Raw genomic sequence first — 5,712 nt, forward strand, 5'->3', positions numbered from 1 at the left:
TGTTACACTTTTACAGATTATTCAAATAATTAAAAATATAACCATTCGGGAAAAAGCGGCGACTTTGGAAAGCACATGATCTAATAAACAAGGTCATGTGCATTCACAGTAAAACTGTCAGAACCCTGTCACAATGAACTAGAAGCTAAAAGAAGACAAGATCCTGACAGGATCCTGACAATATGGACATAAAGTAACAGATATTTATGTAAAAAAGTTGATGAAAATGGAAGTCATACCCCAGTAAACAATTACGGTCTTTCAACGTTGAAATATGGTTGAAAATAAGTCAGTCCACCTTGGACTGGTTTACGACGTGATTTCAACTAAGTAGTTTTGGCTGGACTGTTTGACTACGTGTTTTCAACTGACCATGTTTTCAACTCATTATCTATATTTGAAATTGAAACCGTATTTCAATTTCGACTTCTTTTCAACCGTATTTCAACGTTGAAAGACCGTTATTGTTTACTGGGTAGATTATGAGTTGAAAACATGGTCAGTTGAAAACATGAAGTCAAACAGTCCAGCCAAAACTACTTAGTTGAAATCACGTCAAAAACCAGTCCAAGGCGGACCGACTTATTTTCAACCATATTTCAACGTTGAAAGACCGTAATTGTTTACTGGGACCGTACTATTGGAGGTGCGCATGAGTCCTGTTGGCGCTGTTTTATATTCCCCTGTCGGGTTGAAGTGTTTAGTTTTGGTTTGTTGCCTGTGGCTGTGTGAGCTGTAAATTGAATATACACTACAGATGTTTATGTAATAAATACGGCTGGTTTGGATTGATCATGGACTCTTCACTCATTTCTACAATTATCTTAAGTAAATTAAAAGAGTTGTCCATATTACGTCAAAGTTATAAAAAATATGAAACTGCGATTGAGGTGCAATGAGGATTCATGCTATAATTACCCCACCCCACCAGGTGGCGGTAATGCACCATTAAAGGTAGTTGCCAACCACCATAAAACTGAAAGAAGAAGAAGCGAAGAGGCGTGTGAATGTGGCGCGAATCTTCCACCCATCATCACAGAGAGAAGCCCAACCAACCGCCAGATTACAGAAAGCTCTTGACTGCTCATAGCAGGGATTTTCAAAGCTGTCCTGGAGGACCACTAGTACTGCACATTTTGCATGTTTCCCTTTTGTGACACACCTCATTCAGTTACCTTACACACCCAGTTCAAGTCTTGCAGTCTCTACTAATGAGCTGAAAATTTAAACCAGGTGTGTCTAATGAGGGAGACATGCAAATTGTGCAGTACTAGTAGTCCTCCAGGACAGCTTTGAAAACCCCTGGCTCATAGGACTGACCTATGTTTACTGCACTCTGAAATCTGTGTTGGTATGTTTATTGCACTCTGTGTTGGTTACTGGACCGACCTGTTTATTGCAGACTGTGAAATCTGTTGGTTACTTGACTGTTTGCACTATTTAAAATGTGCTGTTTTATTAAAGTTATTATAACCCTTTAAACCTTTGTTTCATTTTATAAAATGTTATTTGGTATGTTAATGTGGTCCTGTTTTCAACGTTGAAAAGTTGGACAAGTTTGACGTCTTCTCAATTTTCATTTTCAACCTTCACTGGACCGTAATTAGACGTTAAAGATCGACCTGTTTTTAACGTTGAAAAGTAGGACAAGTTTGACGTCTTTTCAATTTTTATTTTCAACCTTCACTGGACCGTAATTAGACGTTGAAGATCGACCTGTTTTTAATGTTGAAAAGTTGGACAAATTTGACGCCTTTTCAATTTTCATTTTCAACCTTCACTGGACCGTAATTAGACGTTGAAGATCGACCTGTTTTCAACGTTGAAAAGTTGGACAATTTGATGTCTTTTCAATTTTCATTTTCAACCTTCAGTGGACCAAAATTAGACGTTGAAGGTTTACGTCTACTCAACGTCCAATAGACGACTTTTTGCTAGCTGGGACACATTTGGCATGGTATGAAATTGCTTTGGTAAGAGTGATCTGTGAGAGAATTTTCGAATATTTTTTTTGTAAACAATATTATGTTAGATAAATTGGTGCATATTGGTGAATTAACGAATGTGACTATGGAAGAACAGGTTGGGAAGTGAAGGGTGTAAGTGTTTGCAATCATTTTGTATAAATAAAATGTAAGTTTTTTGCCTAAACTAATTTGAACTAAGCTTAAAACTTAAACCCCTTCACATTCAAAATTATTAAACAAAATAACTAAAAAAACATCATGACATTTATATAACCTCCAGCAATGCAGCATCATTAGCCCGGTGTAGCTGAAAAGACAAATAGCAAAGGTAAAACAAAGGTCATTCTCCAGTCTAATGGTAAATCTTTATTAGTACAGTCAAAATAAGATATCAGCACAAAAAAATCAGTGTAACGCCATTATTTTCCATTTCCCAGCTGGGAGTGTGGTAGATGACATCATCAAAGCAATAAAATGCATATAGGCTGCTTTCAAGTCAATGTTATTGACCATTAAAATCTTTAAACAGCAATATATTATTTTATAGGACTATTAAATATTGTGTTGTGAGGTGTGTTTAGCGCACACTATTTTGCGATGGAGGACCATGATTATTACCCACTATTTTTATGGTCATGTCAAGTGGATCTACTTAAGCATGAAGAGAGGTGATATGGCATCCAGATACCCTTTACCTACAGCTAAAAAAAACAACAAGACCCCCATACTGAAATGTCCCTGTCAAACATGTAATCCAGATTACAGGATCCTTTAAGAGCCACAGGTATTAAGTACAGATATGTAAGGCCTCATTATCTCACAGTTAGGTATTGTAATGTAGAATAGCTACATGGTGTGAAATACCCTCAGGGCACTTGCTGAGGGTCAGGGCTGAATCATTGAAAAAAACTATTAGATGAAAGCATGTATTAAAATGAATTTTCAAGAAGTCTGGTTTCTTAGTTTAGGCCCCTTTACACACACACTATGACTGTATCATGAAGTTAAACAGCAGACAAACACAACCTCACAATATTGTGTATATAATGTAAACTCTTAAGCCCTCCAGGCAGATACACAGCAGGGACCGCGTCCACCATAGTCACAGACTAATTGTGTGATTGGGCAGGCAGGAGCGTTGGGGGGGCATTGGCAGAACGCTGAGCCCAGGGCAGAAATCTGTGGTTCTGTTCTGAAAGCTTATGACAGGCCTGGCCCACATATCAGCTCAGAGCCCATCAGTGTGAATTATAATCCACGGGGGCTCCCGGCAAAGGGGAGGGGGTCAACCTTGCACCCCACAGCAGGAGTACAGGTTTATATAAACTTTGTCTTGATACATTTCACGTAACAGAGGAGAGCTGGGTAATAATGGTGGCAGGAGTTTGTGTGTTTGCTGAAGATGAATTCTGAAAGGACACGTCTACTGTGATTACAAGCTGTGAGAGGCGAACAGACCCATAAATCCAACTCTCTAATCCCACAACAGAAGGGTCTCGGACACCCTACTAGGAAAGACAAGTCTGCGGACACATGAAATCCCATAGCCTGAATGTTCCAAACTGCCTTAAACCTAGAAAGGATCATGTGGGATGGACGAATGGCATAACACTGAACCCAAACATTAATAGAAAATGATTTTAAAGAATATGGAGTGCCTGAATTTCACTAGGTCTGTGCTTATCTAGACTAGGTTTGAGGAAAAGAAAGCATGTATTTGGGCACATGTGAAGGGGAACAAAAGAGTGAATAGAGGAAAAATATTGATAGAAGGATTAACTGCCCCGGGACCCCTTGAGACAGAGGCGACAATCACAGCATTGTCCAGGCAGGGATCAAACCACAAGGGTGATGTCCATCTTGTTTGTCATTGTCTTTTCTCTATTGTTGTGAATGTAAGGCCTCAGGCTTGGCCCTGTTATTTACCATAGGGAAATCACTAATCTGCCAGATTACCTTTCTGTGTCCATACTGCATTTTATCATTCTCGAATCTGTCAGCTGCCTTGAAAGATTCTCAAAAAGGGAATCTTTATTTTACTTTTCTTAACATTTTAAGACTCTGTGACAATAAAGGAGCAATCTCAAGATTACACTCACACCCTTAAATCCAGATTTATTAATCTAATCCCTTTATCTGTCGGAAATAGGTTGATGGTTGTTGTAAGCGAGCCATTCAGAGATTCAGTGAGGCATGTTTTGAATTGCAATTCGTGTGCTAAAACAGATCATAGTGTTGCTAACTACCAGCAGATGGGCTCAATTGCAACTTCAATAGCACCAAGAGTCCAGGGGCCTCATTTATCAACAGTGCGTAGAAAATGTTCTATATTTGTACTTACGAATGAAATTTAGAATGTGTCTAAGTACAAAAAAATCGGGATTTATCAAACGTGCGCGCGGGGTTCGTACGCACATCAGTAAGTAATCCTTGATGATAAATCCCACTTGTTCTTAAGCACCATGCTCGTGCACGTTCATGGTCATTTGCATTCCGAAACGCCTCCAATGAACCATATATGGTGACAACACCGCCCGTTATAAGTCACGTGGTTGTGCTTTTTCCCTCATCGCAATAATGACAAAGAGAGCGAAAAAGAGGAACTTTACAGACACAGAAATTGAGTTACTGGTGGATGAGGTTAATAACACATCTGTTTGGTTCACTTAGTACGGGAGGAATGACTAACAAAAGAAAACAAATCTGCATGGGAACATGTCACCAGTGAGTTTAATTCCGTTGGGTATGAGAACACTTCGAGAAATAAAAAAGTGGTTTGACATTAAATTATCAGCCAAAAAAAAAAAAAAAACGCGTCACAGCACACCGACGTGAAATCTATAGAAGAACAGACAATGACAGAACTGGACAGCGGCATAACCAGCATCATCGGCGCGATCTCTGAAAACGCGCTCCCGGTGGAATGGATGATTTGCCAAGTCTTCCAATAATGCAAGATAAGCCACTGTGTCAAGCATTTGACGGAGCTTTCTTATATAGGGTTAGACACTTATTTCATTAATTAACTTCAACACTGATTTGCAGTTACTTTATTAACAGTAATCATTTTTAACACCTTGGGGTGGATAATAAATAGGCAAAGTGTTCTTTTAACGCTGGGGATGGACGGTCCTGTGTAGTATCGCTATTCTACCACTAGATGCTCTGCGTACGCATACTCCGAGGTGTGCGTATATTTACACACATTTCTACATATAAGTGCAATTTGATAAATTCCACACTTTGCGTAAAACTGTTCCTACGCAAACTTTACGCACACTTCTGTGCGTACGAACGCTTGATAAATGAGGCCCCAGATTGGACGGTGCCTAACTTGGCTGGAGTTTAAGAGATGCTTTAAAAAAATGAAATAAGTTTGTCAAAATTGATCGTGCCTGGATATTAATGCCAAGACACACTTAAACATCTGGAATGGTCATGTCAAAGATTAACCCTCTGTGGTCTGAGGGGGTTTGGGGGCCTTGGAGAAGTTAAGGTGCTTAAAAACATCATAATGACAAAATCTCATTACACTGCATTTAGCACAAACTTGGTTGCAATAATACACTGGCCCCCATTACTTTGGCAGAATTTTGGCTGATTTTCCCCCTTACAACAATCCTAGGTAAGGTCCCGATCGTTTATGTGGTTGATTCTTATCAGATTTTCCTGTGGTGCGTGGTGTGTTAAGAGCATCTGAATCTGCTCAGAAGCCCGTCGGGGTCGGTCCAATTGCACATCGTAA

The sequence above is a fragment of the Paramisgurnus dabryanus genome, chromosome 19, assembly GCF_030506205.2.
Source record: "Paramisgurnus dabryanus chromosome 19, PD_genome_1.1, whole genome shotgun sequence".
In the NCBI taxonomy this organism is placed as follows: domain Eukaryota; kingdom Metazoa; phylum Chordata; class Actinopteri; order Cypriniformes; family Cobitidae; genus Paramisgurnus; species Paramisgurnus dabryanus.